Source organism: Schistocerca serialis, unplaced genomic scaffold (assembly GCF_023864345.2).
Source record: "Schistocerca serialis cubense isolate TAMUIC-IGC-003099 unplaced genomic scaffold, iqSchSeri2.2 HiC_scaffold_1261, whole genome shotgun sequence".
Taxonomy (NCBI): domain Eukaryota; kingdom Metazoa; phylum Arthropoda; class Insecta; order Orthoptera; family Acrididae; genus Schistocerca; species Schistocerca serialis.
In genome coordinates this window covers 7,566,798-7,586,292 of record NW_026047471.1, presented here as the reverse complement: position 1 = coordinate 7,586,292, position 19,495 = coordinate 7,566,798, and the positions used below count along the sequence as shown (strand labels likewise).

The 19,495-nt window shown below is 38.8% G+C and overlaps 1 pseudogene; it reads right to left on the bottom strand.

Annotated features, from left to right (window-relative positions):
* The window catches only part of LOC126438173 (protein HIRA-like), a 450,749-nt pseudogene that overhangs the window by 75,094 nt on the left and 356,160 nt on the right, over positions 1–19,495 (bottom strand).

The window sequence follows — 19,495 nt, the reverse complement described above, 5'->3', positions numbered from 1 at the left end:
CTATTTACAGGATGACTCAATTGGTGAATCGTAATGTGCTGATTGCTGCCAAAATAAGAGACCACATTCAGACAGCTGCCACTGCTGTATGGTCATTTCTGTGGTACAAGAAGATGTTGGCGAGTCTGAGGCTTCCCCTGGGGAAGGGTTATTCAAGTAACAACAAATTACCACCTACAACATGTTGGGCAACACATTCTCAGATGTTTTTGGACTTCTGCCAGGACTGTGCCACCCAATGGGCACATCTCTTGCAAAGGTCTAAATTATTGTGCACAATGTTCTGCAATGTAGTTAATCTAATATTTAGAGTACCTTCAATGCCAATCAGTGTTTTCTTGGATCACTGCCACTGCTAGGTGACCAGGACAAGGTTCATCTTCAGGAGACTCCCAACCTCTTGAAAGCTTATGAAATCAATTTCCAGATTAGCCCTAGACTCACCGTAACAGTCAAGGTTGGAGATCTTCTGCATTCAACTTCTTTTTTTGGCCACTGCATGAAAATTGTGGCACGATAGAACCATCTCGCACTGTGTCAGACTCGCTCAGCACTGCATGCATCTTCATTCACCTTCACAACATGGTTTGAAGTCCAGTGGTGGGGGAACTGTTGGGCACATGCTCCAAGGTCGAAAAACAATGCACTTTCAAACTGAAATAATCCCACTGTTGTGAGACTTCTAGTTTCAGAGCTGCTAAAAAACTTTCTGCAAAGCCCTCATAGTACCGTCTTCCTGGCAGTACACTGTGCTGCTGATCTGTGCCTAGGCTTCCTCCTTTAGAATGTCTGCCATTCGTGATATCCTGTTGGCACCTGCTTAAGTGCACAATCATCTTTGAGGGTGCTGGGGTGCACCACACTAATTGCCAGTGAGCCAAAGTAGGCTTGCGCCTACAGATTCCTATTCCAGTTACCTGCCTGACATGGCCACTGGGTCCTGACCTACACAATGGCTGTAACCAAGAAAGCTGTGTGCCTGCATTCCTTGTTGCACTCTGGTATGTGACTCAGCAGGTCTTCCACACCACCAGACAAGACAATCAGTACTGTAAACTCACAAGTAATAAACATGTTTCCAGACACTGCTGTTTCAGTGACACCTTAGGATGCATGACAGCCACCTCCTCCAGTTCCCGAGGTTGACCACCTGCACCACTAGTGTGACCACCTCACATATTTAGCTTCCATGACCATTATAAATCCTGATCCAAGAGGTAACTGCTACAATACTTAAAAACACTGCTGCTTTTCATAAAATTGTGTCATATTTTAAAGTGGTTCCACTGCCATACTAGTTCACAGAATATTTTATTACATTTATATATTTTGTTTATTTTATAGAATATGAGTGTATACCTAATACTAAAACTTTAGATTCTACATTTGAAAGCATTTCTGTTCTAATGCCATTTAACAACCACAGCTAGTTTTACTTCAAGCAGCCTAAATTACTAACAGTGACACTAGTCCATGATACTCCTGTACACTAGAATTTTTGGTAAGTTATTTTGTTTTTGCTGTCGTTTTAATACAGTATGTCTCACTTCTATATACAGGATGGTCCAGGAGGACATCTTTGCTACTTTGAAACATCTCTCCTATTGAATAAGGCTCATAGCTCTTAAGGTACACATTTTAGAACCCATGCTTACTGGACATTTTTTATTGTTTTGGTCCACACTATCACTTCTCAAAATATGGAAAGCAAAGAGTTTGCAGTAGAAGATATTTGTTTTACAGTATTGAAAATAATCAAATGCTCACAGCTCTTCAAGATATGCATCTTTGAGCCCATGTTTACTTGACCTTTTTTGCTTCTAATGATAGTTCTCATCATATTCCCGAATATTTTGTGCTATGTAAGATAACCATTTCACATTGCCACAGTTTCTGAAGATGTGTGTTTGTGTGTGTGAGTTTTATGCTAACAGATCCATGTAACTAACTTGGAAACAGCAGCACTTTAAACAATATACATTGCTATTGAAGGGGGAAATTAAATGGAACAAATTATAACAGTTACAATACGCACAAAACCCAATATTACATGATTTTCCCTGCAAGATATTGCTGACAAAATTTTTATAACACACAACTTTAGCTCACAATTGTTACTGTATAGCAGTGATTTGGAATAATGAACTCCTCTTTCAAAGCACCCTCTTCCTCCTGTAAAGTTCTTATTTATGACAACTGGAATAAACATTGTTCGGAATATGATTATCAGTGGCAGGGGTAAAACACAGGGAACGAAAAGCTATTTACAATTTGTACAGAAACCAGATGGCAGTTATAAGAGTCGAGGGACATCAAAGGGAAGCAGTGATTGGGAAGGCAGTGAGACACGGTTGTAGCCTCTCCCCGATGTTATTCAATCTCTATATTCAACAAGCAGAGAAGGAATCAAAAGAAAAATTCGGAGTAGGTATTAAAATCCATGGAGAAGAAATAAAAACTTTGAGGTTCACCGATGACATTGTAATTATGTCAGAGACAGCAAAGGACTTGGAAGAGCAGTTGAACGGAATGGAAAGTGTCTCGAAAGGAGGGTATAAGATGAACATCAACAAAAGCAAAATGAGGATAATGGAATGTAGTCGAATTAAGTCAGGTGATGCTGAGGGAATTAGATTAGGAAATGAGACACTTAAAGTAGTAAAGGAGTTTTGCTATTTGGGGAGCAAAATAACTGACGATGGTCGAAGTAGAGAGGATATAAAATGTAGATTGGCAATGGCAAGGAAAGCGTTTCTGAAGAAGAGAAATTTAACATCGAGTATAGATTTAAGTGTCAGGAAGTTGTTTCTGAAAATATTTGTATGGAGTGTAGCCCTATATGGAAGTGAAACATGGACGATAAATAGTTTGGACAAGAAGAGAATAGAAGCTTTCGAAATGTGGTGCTACAGAAGAATGCTGAAGATTAGATGGGTAGATCACATAATTAATGAGGAAGTACTGAATAGGATTGGGGAGAGAAGTTTGTGGCACAACTTGACTAGAAGAAGGGATCGGTTGGTAGGACATGTTCTGAGGCATCAAGGGATCACCAATTTGGTATTGGAGGGCAGCATGGAGGGTAAAAATCGTAGAGGGAGACCAAGAGATGAATACACCAAACAGATATAGGATGTAAGTTGCAGTAGGTACTGGGAGATGAAGAAGCTTGCACAGGATAGAGTAGTATGGAGAGCTGCAACAAACCATGTCTCAGGACTGAAGACCACAACAACAACAAAGATTATCTGAAGTGTTAAACTAAACCATTTTGCAAACAACATTCGTATACCATCAAAAATTCTCAAAAATATACCTTAAATCACATAGATGGACAAAGAAATTAGGGGTAACAGTTTGTTTGAATGAGGATATCACATGTAACATTTGTAGAAACACAAAGATAGTATACAACTGATGATACAGTATGAATTCGTGTTCCCAAGTCTTTCACTAAAATTCAAACCATAATGTAAAAACGAGAAAAGTGACAGTAAAACATATTATTTACAAATGGAGAGATTATGGGTAATTAGCCAACTTTTTCTTACAAATTATGAAGATTTACACTTTCTAGAAAGACATCAAATTTTTAAGTAATAGTGCCCTTAAAATTATATCAAAAATTATTATGTAACTGATTTGTAATAAACCAAAGTTCTAATCTTGCTGAGGAATGGTAGAATGTCATCATCGAGCACTTTGTGAAATGGTAAGTACATAAGTGCACTGTTAAGTATGAATTATGTCCGCAGCTCGTCGTCTTGTGGCTAGCATTGCTCCCTCTGGATCAGGGGGTCCCGGGTTCGATTCCTGGATGGGTTGGGGATTTTCCTGCCTGGGGACTGGGTGTTTGTGTTGTCCTCATCATTTGATCATCATCATATGTGACTATGGATAGATTGGACTGTGTAAAAAAATTTGACTGTGTAAAAATTGGGACTCTGTATAGGCGCTGATGACCGCGCAGTTGAGTGCGCCAAAAAACCAATCATCATCATTATCATCATCATTATCATCATCATCATCATCATCATCATCATCATCATCATCATCATCATCATCATCATCTTAAGTGTGAATTATACTACTTTTCTTTGCATTCTGGTTGTAATTACACTCATGTTCACAAATTAAGGATAATTGCAGAATGTGGTGCCCCACAACATAGCAATACACAAAACTGGCACTAATAGCATAGGCACATAGGGAACACACACGACACAGATCTGCAAGTCCACAGTACTGGTGATAAGTTGAGAAAACCGACCCGAAACACATGTGCTACTAGACGCCACTGTTTCCTGCGCATGTACCCCGATATCAGTATGGGATATGATCACCATGCACACGTACTCAGGCCGCACAACAGGTTGGTGTACTCTTGATCAGGTAGTCGAGCAACTGCTGGAGTATAGCCTCCCATTCCTGCACCAGTGCCTGTCATGGCTCCTGAAGTGTCATAGGGGTTTGAAGACGTGCAGCCATACTTCGACCAAGAGCATCCCAGATGTGCTTGATGTTGGAACAGGCAGGCCACTCCATTCGCCTGATATCTTCTGTTTCAAGGTACTCCTCCATGACGGTAGCTTGGTGATGCAGTGCATTATCATCCATCAGGAGGAAGGTGGGACCCACTGCACCCCTGAAAAGGCAGACGTACTGGTGCAAAATGATGTCCCGATACACCTGACCTGTTACAGTTTCTCTGTAAAGACATGCAGGGGTTACGTGCACCAATCATAATCCCACCCAACCATCAAACCATGACCTCCATACATGTCCCTTTCAAGGACATTAAGGAGTTGGTATCTGGTTCTTGCTTCACACCAGATGGAAATCCAGTGGGAATCACTGTTCAGACTACATGTGTACTCGTCCATGAACATAGCCTGGGACCACTGTTTCAATGACCATGTACTGTGTTCTTGATATCAGGATTTACGAGCTCTCCTGTGACCAGGGGTCAGTGGACTGCACCTTGCAGATCTAGGGGAAAATAAACCATGCCTGTTCAGTCATCTATAAACTGTGTGTCTGAAGACAACTGTTCCAGTGGCTGCAGTAAGGTGCCGAGCAAGGCTACCTGCAGTACTTCGCGGCTATCTGTGGGCACTGATGGTGAGATATCAGTCTTCTTGTGGTGATGTACAATGTGGACATCCCGTACTATAGAACCTGGACACATTTCCTGTCTACTGGAATCATTGCCATAATTGTGAGATCACACTTTGTGGCACACAGAAGGCCTGTACTACAACCTGCTGTGTTTGACCAGACTCCAGTCGCCCTAGTATTCTACCCATCATAATGGCATCAATATGTGCTCTTTGAGCCATTTTCAACACACAGTCACCATTAGCATGTCTGAAAACGTCTGCACACCTACTCGCTGCACCGTACTGCGTGTGTGTGTGTGTGTGTGTGTGTGTGTGTGTGTGTGTGTGTGTGTGTCTGTGTGTGTGTGTGTGTGTGTGTAAAAAAAATTCCTCAAGACCCCTGAACGTCTTACACTTACTAAGTCAGTTATTTGTCAATGACAATTTCCGAGTTGTGATAATAGTCTGAAGAAGCTTCAAGCCCAAGGAATACAGTGTAGGAGACAAGATGTGTCAACCAATCCTTAATAGTCTGTCGAAACTGGATGTATCACCCAACACTTTATAGTTTCTCAATATTGGTAAATGACACATGGCTCTACTCTGGTTTTTATCACAGAAAGCGACACATTCCTCTGATTTGTGACTTTTTAATGTTTAGCCGAGTCATGATAACTATGAGCAATTCACTAGTAAATTTACTCTCAGACAATGAAAAGACAGCATCAATGTTTTGCCATCACAAAGATAGGATGGAGTTCTTCACATGGAATCCTGCCTCAGAATCTCCACAACAACTCACTGTATTTACTCGAATCTAAGCCGCACTCGAATCTGAGCCGCACCTGAAAAATGAGACTCGAAATGAAGGAAAAAAAAAAAAAATTTCGTGAATCTAAGCCGCACCTGAAATTTGAGACTCAAAATTCAAGGGGAGAGAGAAGTTTTAGGCAGCAGCTCCAATTCGAAACAAAGTTGATCCATTGTAATATGAGACACAATTTAGATCGAATGAATGACAATACAGCTACAGCAGTTTGGTTCGAGTCGTAAGCTTAGCAGTTAAGCTTTACCAGGTAGCCATTGTTATGCATCAGGTGCTCCATCCGTATTTATACGGGTACTCTTCCTTTTTCACGTACTTCATCTGGTTTAAATTGATTGCTTATTTTTCTTTGATCTGATAAGTGCCATTCTCTTTGTTATAGGTGTTTACGTCACTCTAAGCTGAAAATGCATTATTGTACTGTGTCATGCACTGTTTGTCGCATTCTGATAATGTGGCTTGGCTTGCTTTTGTGCACGCTACCGCCACTTACAATTAACAAAAAAAAAGAGAGAGGAATTGTCTCATTAGCGAAACAATGGCAAGAGACTGCTATTTGTTGTTACTTACACTGCTGCTTTCTTTGATAATGATCAACAAGAACCAAATAATACACAGCGTATGATAGAAGGTGTTCTGAACGAGAGTTTAGCAAAAATTTTTCTCTGTTTGAAAATCTTAGCAGACACCTCTTTAGTACATTACACTCTGCACTGAGATTAGAGTCATCTTAGATTTAAAAATCTAGTCAATTGCTGTGCTTCATTTCTGACTGTATCACTATTAGGCATAAGAATAATACGAATATAAACATGATATGATATGTATATTCTTCCGCATTTGCTGTTGTCTCACTCTAGTTTCGTAGTTTATTAAGCAGACAGGATTTAAATGAGTTAGCAGCAAACATGAAAGAATACATGGCAAAATGTTTATATTCATATTATTCTCATGGTGAAGAGAATACTGCATGCGATTCACAATTCATAAAAGTTCCTATAAGGAACCATCTCTTCTCACAGGTAGGATAAAATTCAGAACGTAGAGTTGGCCATATTTTGTCAAACATCCCAAACAGTCTTGACAGTCGGATTTTCACAGTACATTGAAATGCTGCTACATTTGAAGATGGACAATACAGAATTTGTATTTACTTCGTTGGATAACATATGAAAATGCAGTGGTCGAAGGTGCTCGTCTCCCACCTTTTTTTTTGCAGTGTGTTTGGCGCCAGTATTTATCTTTTTTGCCTCCAAAGCATGCCTGTGTAGTGCTACATATATCCGACGGCAGAAGTTAGTTGTGGCGGCAACTACCAACATTTTTCAGAACTTCGGCGTACTTTGCACTCGATTCTAAGCCGCAGGTGGTTTTTTGGATTACAAAAACCGGAAAAAAAGTGCAGCTTACATTCGAGTAAATACGGTACATCTCTGCCCTGAAGAAGTTTTCACACTCTATATTAGCACAAAAGACTCACTTTTTCCCTCACTAAGACACATCTACACAGGAATTATGTGATCTTATTTGTGTTTTCAAAGCAGATAGTAGATGAATTGGAGACATAAATCTGGTTAATGTCAGCTCACGTGGCACCAAAACACTATAGTATTTCAAGTACAAACTCTCTTTTACTTTAGTTAGGAGTACGATAAGTGCTTCAACAAATCTGACTTTTGCTATTTAGGGGTTTTATCACTCTTTTAACAACTCTAACTTCATTATTTTTTGTTGAGTTAATGGAGAGACATAAGTCATTAATAATGGCACCTTGAACACAAAGTAAGGGAAGCAGAACAGTTGACAGCAACTGTAGCAACTTTTGACACAACTGTGCATCTTCTATGAGACCTTGGAGCTCATTCTTAGGGTTCTGTACCGTAATTGGTAGAAACAGAATTCTAAGAGGAGCATTTTGTTGTCCAGCTGTCTGTAAAACCCCCCTCCTCTCAGGAACAATTAGATGTATCATGTTGAAATTTTATGTCAAATACTAAGGTCTATGGATCCTCCTCTCCTTGACACAGCTAAAAAGAACCAAGAACAAGCAAGCACTCACAAAGAGACTGTGCAAAATGTAACCTCCAACATGTGCAATCCAGTTGTGCAGATTAACTGAGAGTACAGTGAGTGAAAAATAAACCAACACTGAGTCTTTAACCAAATGAATGTCAGACAGTCTATACTACTCCCATCAAAATAATGAGCCCTGACATTGCTTGGATTCTGAGGAACAGTACATTGTGTGTTTTAAATAGTTTTGGTATGCACTAAATGACTAATATTTACCCATGCACATTACAATACAATGAGTTACAGCTAGTACTTGTTACTGAATATCAAATGTTTTTTGGAATACTGAACTCCCCTTAAATAGCCCCCATTTCCTCCTGTAAAGCTCTTATTTAAGACACAAGTGGAATAAACATACCTAATTAGATATACGATTATCTTATATGTTTAACTAAACCATTTTTTGGGTAAAGACTTATTTCATGTTCTTCATTTAGTTATAATTTCAATTAACAATAATATACTTAGAAAATAGTCTTAAGATTGTTCTCAGCCAATCCTCTGCATCTGTAATGAAATATTAATGTAATGCTACGGTACCTGTTATCAAATCAAGCAAATGGAGCATAGCATCTTGGCACGCAATAGCAATAACTTGGTTATTGGCAGCTACTCCAGCTGCCGGAGAACCCAACACAGCCTCCCAGTCTGGTGGCTGTTCAGTGTCTGCTACACTGCACACACAGACCCGTGTCAGTGGACCATGTGGAGTGTTGAGAGCACCATTCGATGCTTCTAATCGTTTACGCCCTCCCAACAGCTGGAAACATAATTGTTAGGTACAGTACAAATAATTAAATGGAATTAAATCTTTATCTCAGACATATGAAAATGCGAATTTATGAACGCTTGCCAATGAAAGAGAGATTAAATTAGCAAATTGGGTGTAGAATGAAATTTTGTTTACGATTTCAAGAGTGATGCAGTAAATTCCTTACCAAAAAGATTGAATTACAGGGGAAAGTGCTTGAAACAATAAATATGCAGCATTTAAGGATAAAACAGGACCCTCAACTTTTACACAGAAGTAACTCCATTCTAATTACAAACAATGATTAAATGAGTAAACTCACTATGCTGACTCACATGAAAAATACAAGTATTGTGTACTTAGGCTTTACCACATTAAGCAGCACATATTTCCTGTATTTATCGGCTGAACAGACCATAGCATCCAATTAAAAATGGTTCAAATAATGGATTTGTAGGATGTTGACTAGTGATTTTGGCAAACTGCTCACAGATCCCAATTATTCCCTCACTGCCTTAAAGGGTTCATGACTTTTTCCATGTCTCACATGTAAGTGCTATAGCGACAGAACTTTTAGCAATAGGTGAATATGTTAGACCATATTTGATAAATAGTCGCATGTTATGTTGTATTGTTAGAGGAGACAGATAATCTAAGATAGTCATTCCCTTGACACAGTCCCTTATTTCTTTAAATATTTCCATGAGTGCCTATTGGGAGATCACCTGTTAATACATTATTAGCAATGGTCCCCATATTATATGTTTACCCCACACAGCCACTCCCTTGCTCCTTTCAAATAAATATCTTTATGCCTCAGTTCTATGCGAAGTATTGGTGTGAAAGTATTGAGTCTTTTCTTAATTTGATGATACACCATTTGCCTTTAATCATCTGTTAATGTTATCAGATATTCCATAGGTTGCCTTTTCCCTCAAGGCAATGGCACAATAAAAATTCCTATACTTGCATCCTCAGCAAAATTTTATGTGTTCAAGAAACAAGAAAGGTCCAAAAATAGAACTCAGTGCTACACCATACCTAATAGCTTCAAATTCTAAGTGGTTATTATTATGTGATGAATGTGGATGTAATACACACAGCTTACTTTTCCTACAGATACCACGTAAGTGCGCTCTTGAGAGAAATTTTGGAATGAACCACAAATATGTTGCACTCAAGGTCAGTACACAAAGGCTTGGGCATCCGTGTTCGTTATGAAGTCACCATGTAGGGGCTAAAGCTGATGAAACACTGTAATTTTGTTAATGGAGTAAGCAGTTCCTTCTGAACACTCAGTGCCACTTTTGGGGGCATATTTCTGAACCAGGAACTGCATTTTTATGTCTACAAATTAATTATGTACATTATATACTGGGTCAACAGTGTTATTTATTTAGAGGAAAATCACGTCTTCCCAAACACTACAGGTATAATGTAAAAACTATAGGTATAATGTAAAAACTTTCCCACAAAATCTGATGCGATAAAAATAGATCAATGCTAGTGTAGCACTCTTGACGAATAACAATTGCATCATTGGTGTATACTACTAATGTTGTCTTTCTGTAGAGAAATATGTACATTCAAACATTACATTGGGGCTACTTGAAGGTGAATAATGTCCAAGGTATTGCTAAAAAACATTTTGTGTGTAAAACAGATATTTTTAGGACACTAACATTTAGTTCCTCCTAAGCTAACATTATTAGGTCACTTCTATATGGGAGCTGTATTGAGTAAAATTTTACTTCATCACTATTTTTATAGAATAAAGTGTATGCTATAACTTTACAAATAAAGTTATGGAAGCAAGGTAAATAAAATAAATTTTCAGAAATGTCACTTTCTTGAGATCATCTCCTTCACTATGTGCTGCAATTCAATTACATATTCAACCTCCTCTAATCACAGTAATTCAAAAGGATCCTTATGCATTTGGTTCTTACATGGAATGACAACACAGCTAGAATTGAGTTACACATAACTCAGTCAGTGACAACGGCATATTTGAGCATTTGTACACATATGGTAGCTTCAGTCAAAAACATATGATTTCGTAGCCTCTTGACAAATTTCACTCTGCTTTGTGATCCCCTCTAGTGTGAGAAGGCAAAACCTGGCTGCAGATTTCTAGAGCTGCATTTTTAGGACTCCCCTGATAGATCAGGGTTGCACTACACAAAGGAAGCCGCTACACGCATAGCACAGTACTTGAGGAGTGCACATGAGGTCTTTTTAGACTAGATGATAGTTTGAGGTGCTCTATTGAATACTCACCAGTCGATATGCAGCAAGAGACGTCATACCGAGTTCAGACTAAAGACACATTGACTGTCAAAATATTATCAGTGAACTGTCAAAGTCTTTGTAATAAAGTTCCTGAATTTACTGCCCCCCTGGAAAGACTTGTGCTAAAATTATTTTTGGGACCAAGAGCTGGCTGAAACCCGAAGTGGAAAGTTCTGAGATATTTTGCGCGTCATTGAGCATACATCAGAAAGACAGATTACAGGCCATGGGAGGGAGATTGTTTTTACTGGCCACCCGATACTGCTGTGACAGTTTTAGAATCATTCAAAGAAAGTCTATGGTCAGTAGTGCGTAAATACCCAGATCATGTAGTACTATTTGAAGGCAACTTTAACTAACCGAGTATATACTGGAATATATATACTGGGATGTCTAAGGATTCATTGCTAGGGGAGAGGTAGATAGTCATGTGAAATATTTTTGAACACATTTTCTGAAAACTGTCTTGAGCAGGCTATACACAATGGAAATATTTTAGACCTTGTAACTACAAGTAGGCCGGACCTTATCGACAATGTCAGTACAGAAAGGGGGATAGGTAATCATGATGTCATTATAGCAACATGGTTACGGAAATTAATAAATCAGTCTAGAAGGCTAGGGGAGTGTTTCTACTAAATAGCAGAAGGAGATATGCATTTGTTAGCATCTCAGTTAGACAGTGAACTGGTATCACTTAGTTCCAGTAAGATAGACACTGAGGAATTATAGACAAAGTTTAAGCAGATTGTAAATTGTGGTCTGGAGATTTATTTGCCTAGGAAGTGGATAAAGTATGGAAAAGACTCACTATGGTTTAATAATGAAATTCGGAAGATGCTGAGGAAGCGGAGGCTGTTGCTCTCTTGTTCAAAAGGAAACGCACAAATGACAACAAGCAAAGGTTAGTAGACATTTGTGCATCTATGAAAAGATCCATGCGCAGAGCTTACAACTACCACTATCATAACTTAGCAAAAGATTGTCACAGAACCTGTGAAAATCCTGGTGCTGTGTAAAATCTTTAATTGGCTCTCAGGCTCCTGGATAAAGGTGTCCAACATGGCAGAACACACACGGACCATGAAAACTCTGTCTCTTAAAAATTTCTTAGGGAAACGGAGCAGGCGGCCATGAAAGGCCCACAGGCAGAGAGTACAGAGGATACCCGTCCTACAGCAAGTGTCGTAGGCTTTCTCCAAATTGAAAAACATGGCCACAGTCTGGGATTTCCACAGAAAACCATTCCATGTCATGTGTGGACAAAGTGGTCAACTGCAGAACGGTTTGCTCAAAGTCCACACTGTGCAGTGGTTAGTAAATTGCGAGACTTGAGCCACTATACCAGCCAGCCATGAATCGTACATTCCATCATCTTGCAAACACAGCTGGTGAGAGAGATGGGGCGGTAGCTAGAAGGATGGTGTTTGCCCTTACTGGGCTTAGTTATTGGTATCACAGTGGCTCCATACCCTTGTTGACCGTCTGGTGTAGCAGTTGAAGACAGCAAAATGAAAGCTGAAGTTTTGAATTTCACATTCAAGAAATCACTCACACAGAACTGTACTAACATCATTTGACCATTGGACAGACTCCAGTATGGGCGAAGTAGTAACAAGCAACGAGGCCATAGAGAAACAACTGAAAGCAAATAAATCACCAGGTGCAGATGACATCCTAATTTGGTTTTACAAAGAGTACTCTAATGACACTAGCCCCTTGCCTAGCTTGCTTTTATGGTGAATCTCTCACCCAGAGCAAAGTCACAAGCAATTGGAGAAAGGCACGGGTGACTCCAGAATATAAGAAGGAAAAAAGAATGGACTCACTAAATTACAGACCAATATCTCTTACTTCGATCTGCTGCAGAATTCTCAAACATATTCTCAGTTTGAGTATACTCAACTTTCTTAAGACTGAGATGCTTATGCCCACAAATCAGCATTGCTTGTGCAAAACTCAGCTTGCCCTTCTCTCACATGATATACTGCAAATTATGGATGAAGGGCAAAATGGAGATTCCACACTTCTTGATTTCCAGAAAGTATTTGACATTGTGTCCCATTGCAGATTGTTAATGGAAGTACGAGCATATGGAATAAGTTAGCAGATATGTGAGTGGTTCAAAGACTTCTTAAGTAACAGTGTTTGTCAGAGACACGGGTATCGCCATGAGGGCCCCAGGGAACTGTGATAGAACCTCTGTGGTTCGCTATATACATAAATGATTTGGCAGAGGGGCTGGGCAGCAATCTGCAGTTGTTTGCTGATTATGCTGTGGTGTACAGTAAGGTGTCGAAGTTGAGTGATTGTAGGAAGATAAAAGATGAAAGACAGAATTTCTAGTTGGTGTGACAAATGGCAGCTAGCTCTAAATGAGGAAAAATGTATGTTAATGTGGAGGAATAGGAAGGACAAACCTATAATGTTTGGATACAGTATTAGGATCAGATACAGTATTAGGAATAACCTGCTCAACACAGTCAAATCATTTAAATAACTGAGTGTAATGCTGCAAAGCACTATGAAATGGAATGAGCCTGTGAGAAATGTGGTGGGGAAGGCAAATGGTTGACTTTGGTTTATTGCGAGAATTTTACGAAAGGAGACCACATACAGGATGCTAGTACGACCTATTCTTGAGCAATGTCCAAGGTTTGGGATCGATATCAGATTGAACTGAAGGAAGACATCAAAGCAATTCAGAGGCGTGCTGCTAGATTTGTTACCAGTAGGTCCAAACAACACGCAAGTTTTACAGAAATGTTTGGGACCCCAAAGGGGAATCACTGGAGGGAAGATAACTTTCTTTTTGAGAAACACTATTGATAAAATTTAGAGAACCAGCATCTGAAGCTGACTGTTAAACACTCCTGCTAGCATACGTTGCGAGTAAGGACCACAAAGAAAAGATACAAGATATCAGGGCTCACAAAGAGGCATATAGACAGCAGTTTTTCCCTCACTCTGTTTGCAAGTGGAACAGGAAAAAGAATGATTAGTAGTGGTATGGGGTATCCTCTGCCATGCACCGATGATAGCTTGTGGAGCAGTTACATAGACACAGGCATAGAACCTCATCCAAGGTACCATCTTCCTTCTTTACAACTGAAATACGGCTGGTCAAAAATGTGTCCCGTTACTATATCTCATTCTTAATTTAGTGGTTGATGCTGAGGAATACTCTGCCTCCCTCCCTGTAACTTCCATCTGAAATCTCTAGTTGAGTCCCATTTATAGGAGCATACACAGAAGTATATTTCATCGCAGGCTGGCTTAGTAATGCAGGACTTTGCCCAGTTTACATGGGACACAACAAGTACTCAAGATGTCACTCACTACTGACAATTTTACCCCGATGGCCAAGTACCTAATTTGTGCACCACACATCTTGTGGTTGGGCTTCTTATACAAGTTTTTGCAATTCTTTTGATCCAATGGTTCTGTCAACATGACGCCGTTTTCTGCATGAAAACATTTTCTTCTCTTTCTGTACAAAACAAACATTACAATAAGGATTTAACTTTAGTATTGTCAGCTATTTACACCAGAGACTGTGACTCCGTTTGAAGTCAGCATCATGTTGAGCACACAAGTAGCTTGTTGACTACTCTTTCCATGAACAGACTGACTGTTTTCTGTTTTCCTTGGGTATTCCAAACTAACTAAATGAGTTGCCTCGGTAGTATTGTTAGTTAGTTTCATGAACAGATTAAAAAAAAAAAAAATTGCAGAATGCGATTTATAAAACCAAAAGTTGATAACTTTGCCTCAGGTGATACTGTTCATTTTGTTCCTGCTAGAAAATGATACAGACAGCACATTGGAAGGTATGTAGATAAACTTCTGACTGATTTTCTCATGCATACGTCGTTCTTTTCAATCTGAAGCAACGCTACTCAGGGCCTCTCTCCTAAGAGTCATCAAGCACATTTTCTCTGGTGTTTTGGCAGATATTTACAATTTTGTTTTTGAATTGTGTATCTGGAGCCAGCACAGCCAAATGCTGTTCATCACATCTTTCATGTGACACCCAGTTTTGATGGGAAGCATCAGTCTGTTTTCTCTTACAAATAAAATTATTTTTTAGGTGGTATTTTATGTGCCTACTGAACAGACAGGCCGAAATTAGTCTAATGCAATATTTGTTTTACAGATGTGTATTAACGCGGAGAACAAAACATGAGGAATAATGGGTACTCCTGCAGTGACAGCACCTCCATGGTCTGCGCTGACCGCTATTGCCGTGCAGAAACACGCTGCTCATCAGTCACTGCTGGAGTACCGGTTATTCCTTATGTTTCACTGTTCCCCTTAACACATATCAATGATACAAATATCACTCTAGACTAATCTGGTAATACTCTACTGAATGGGATTGTAAAATTCCAATTTAAAAGCCATTTTGTTTGAAACGGGAAATAAATCGATGCATTTCGTCAAAGCTGGGAATCATGTGAAAGATGTGATGAGCAGTATTTGTTTAGGCTGACAGAAGATATACATTGCAAATATCTGCTGATGAACCAGAGTAAATGTGCCTAAAGAGTCTTTAAGAGAGACACCTGGTACACTGGAAGTGTGTGTGAATATTTGTCCACCCTTAGTTCCTATAATCAGTCACATTTTTCTCAGTCTTCCACCTTTATCACTTACTCAATACAACAGTGCTATTCAGTTATTATTACTTCAATACATTTCCTTTTCATTGTTTATATTTTTCTTTTGCATCACCAATAAAGTGGAGACAAGTAAGCAAAGCATGCCTTTTTTTGTCAATAAAAAACATTTTATCACACGAAATTGAAAACTTTGCAGAAATGTAAAAGGTCAGATTAGAACTTTAACACTGCTTTAATGCAAAGGTTCTTAGCAATGGAAGTCAAGGCTAAAATCTGTAAGTGTGAAGCAGCAAAACTACCACATCCTTTCCAAACAAGTCATTCCAGCAATAACCATTCACTTAGGGAAACTGTGATAAATGCAAATCTCTATGCCCAGAATATGAATTTCAACTCTGTTTGCCCCCTTGCTGTGTGTAAAACTGGAAAAAAACTGAGGAAACTAATGGAAAACACAGACTGGGTGTATACGCGGACAAGGAAAAAATATTCCTGGATTTCTCCCGGATTTCCCAGTTAAAAATACACTTTCTCCTGGGTGAAAACATACTTTTCCCCTGTTAACTCTCGGAACTGTATAACTTATCAGTCCTTTGAATGGTTATGGTTTTATAAGTGGGTGTAGAATTTCCTGGCGCTTTAGAAAATGAAACACAGGGAATAAACACGTATTGGAAAGATCTTTGATGAGTAGCAACATGTATTATGAAAATATAAATTCAAATTCCACCAAACACCGCATGTTACATTCTGAAGCATTGAAATCGAGATTGCAATGATCTTTTGTAAGCCAGGCATACCTCATGTCATGTGACCTCGCCAGCCGATGACAGCGGGTATTCAGAGCTGAGGACATGTGATGTAGTCAGCCAATAGCAGCATCACTGTTAAGAAGCGGGAACACACAAACAGAAAAAGCTAATGGTTTAAGTTAATATACATAGTGTTGCTACACGAAAAGCAAAGCTTTCACATTTAATATTGGTCTATAAGATTAATACGCTGCAAGAGAGGCTAAGCTTTCACATATAATGTTGGTCTTTTCTGCGTGTAAGATATATCACACAAATGTGTCAGTAAAATTTTTAATAACGATATAAATGTTTGATCTTCTGGGCTCAAAATTCATCTAAATAGCTCATAATCAAAGAGTTGATTTCTAAATGAGAGTCAAACACTCTTTGATTTAAGAAATTCATCGTACATTCTCGCACATAGTTCAACTTGGCGTAAAAGGAAATTTACTTTGATAGCAAAGCTTTTCAAACCACCAATAGGAATATTTTCCCACGACCTACTAGGAATAGGTTCGTTTCTGCGGGAGCCCATATGTTCATGTGTGTAAAACTTTAGAAGATCTTACATTATGTCATAAAAGAAACAACACATCAGAGGATACTCCAAGAGCATCGGAATTTTGTGACCCATACTAAAATATGCACATTTAAAGTGCACATTCATATATCCAAATTCCCAGTGAAGTAGGCCACGACCTGATATTAAGCTTTTCAATTAAGTTTTCGGGATGTAAAATTACTTGGAGTACCAGTACTATGTTATCTCATGTTTGGTTCTTTATTATGGCATAATGCCATACGTGCTAGAAGTTGAAAACGTGCACTTGAAATGCAGCGAACAGTGTGTGGAATTAAACACTTCGTTTCAAATATATTGTCTTCCTCAGCGGAGAAGATTAATAAAAGAAAATTTCTTTAGCAAACTGACAAAATTAACTTCATTGTTCTGGAAGGCAATTAATGCTTGACTGTCAGAAAGGTGGAAATAAAATAAAATCTGCAACTAACAACACATTTTAGCCTTCCGTAATTATGTGAATGTATTTTAATTCCCTTGATAGCCCCTGTCCACAGAAATCTATTTTGTTTTCATTTCACATGAGAGCAGTAAATGAAGGGGAAACAGCAAAATCACTAAATGTAAATACGGGTCACGTGGAGACTACCCACTTGCCCACTATAACTTAGACTGCTCTGCGCATCACCCCTGGATCTATGATATTTCCGAACCGGGGCAATACCCCGCCACTCCCTCAAGCGTTTCAGACAGGACGTCAATTAGAAAAAAATTGAATTTTCAAAAATATATACATTTTGTTGTGCAAATCTTTCTGAAGATTCTGATGCATAAAACATATGTTTTCGAGGAAATGTAAGACATGTTATTTGGTCTTAAGTGTGCCAAAGCGCAGCACCACACCTCTTCATACAGCATTCCCCTATCGCACGTCACCGTATTTCGCTCTGTGGAATTGAAACGTGTATTTTGTAATGGATACCATCAAACCATATTCAGGACAGTGGAAATTAAAATGTCCTGTGGTGCCTCTCATGCTTACAGTCGGCCGGTTTGACATCCTGTCCCTCTACTTAGAAAAAAAACTCTTCAGAAAATTTGTATTCTTTATTCCCTATCAGCTAACAACTTGCTGCTTTGTGTGACATAAAATTAAATATAGGATACATAAAACCATTAAAGACATGAAACAAGCAAGACAATACACATTTCTTCAATCCTTAGCTCCAAGAACTTTTTCTCTCTAATCTTGCTACAGCTTTACATGGCGTGCTTTCGTTTCTGCGAAAGAATCTGTTGCCTCATCAAAGTTCTGCAAACGTTTTGCTACATGAAAAATTGAAATGTAGTTGTCTAATACTAATAGCTGTTAATAAAAATAGGGCACAAGAATGGTGGTGTTTCTCGATCTTATTATGTCTATTTTGTCACTCTCTGGTAGATAAAACAAAACAGGCCTTTCTCATACTGCCACAATTGTAACACACACCAAATAAACGAGACTATTTTGGCACAAACAGTCATTTTTATCGACAGAATATAATTCACAAAGAACCAATATCAAATGCCTATTAGGCCTACTACAAGCAAAAGGTTTACTTTAGGAAATAGTTTCACACTTCATTCATACGCTCCAGATTCCCAAGCATGAGATTGAAAAGTAGTAGTACAAAATTTTTATAGAAACTTAGAATAGTCATATTGTTCCATAGTTTGTGTGGTGTCCCCATTTCTCCTCCTTCCTCGTTCTAACAAAGAGTCTTGTTATCACTAATTCTGTAACTATTCCTGTCAATGTCAAATCTTATTCGCCGGTTAACTTCACTAACTCTACCAGAATCACCAGTTTAGTTATCCCGCGATTATTCTCCGGTGAGGCATTGTTACATGTTCATAAAATGCGTTTTCCATGCTACTTCCAGAATAGTACTCAAAGCGGCTGCTAGTCATGGACTGTACAACTGACCCTTACTAGTATAGCGATCTGGCAAAAAATTTTCTGTCAAAATTTCATTTTCTTGGATACACCGAGAAGGTAATATGTAATCACCGACTGCAGTGGCCAAGCGGTTCTAGGCACTTCAGTCTGGAACCGTGTGACCGCTACAGTCGCAGGTTCGAATCCTGCCTCGGGTTTGGATGTGTATGTGATGTTCTTAGGTTAGCTAGATTTAAGTATTTCTAAGTTCTAGGGGACTGATGACCTCAGATGTTAAGTCCCATAGTGCTCAGAGTCATTTTAATACGTAATCTATCTTACCTGTTATTCATTTATTTCCACTCCAGTAGTCTGAATCTATGGATTTCGCTAGTAATTATAACAACGCTCATCATTCGCAAACCCAATCAAACACACAATCATACAGCGGTTGGTATTCATCCATTCGGCCTTACTCCACTCATGAAAGTTTGTTTCTGACAGAGACATCATGAACACTATGCACATATTCACAAATCAACTTACAATTCATTCAGAAATCAACTTACAATTCATTCAGAAATCAACTTAGAATGTGTT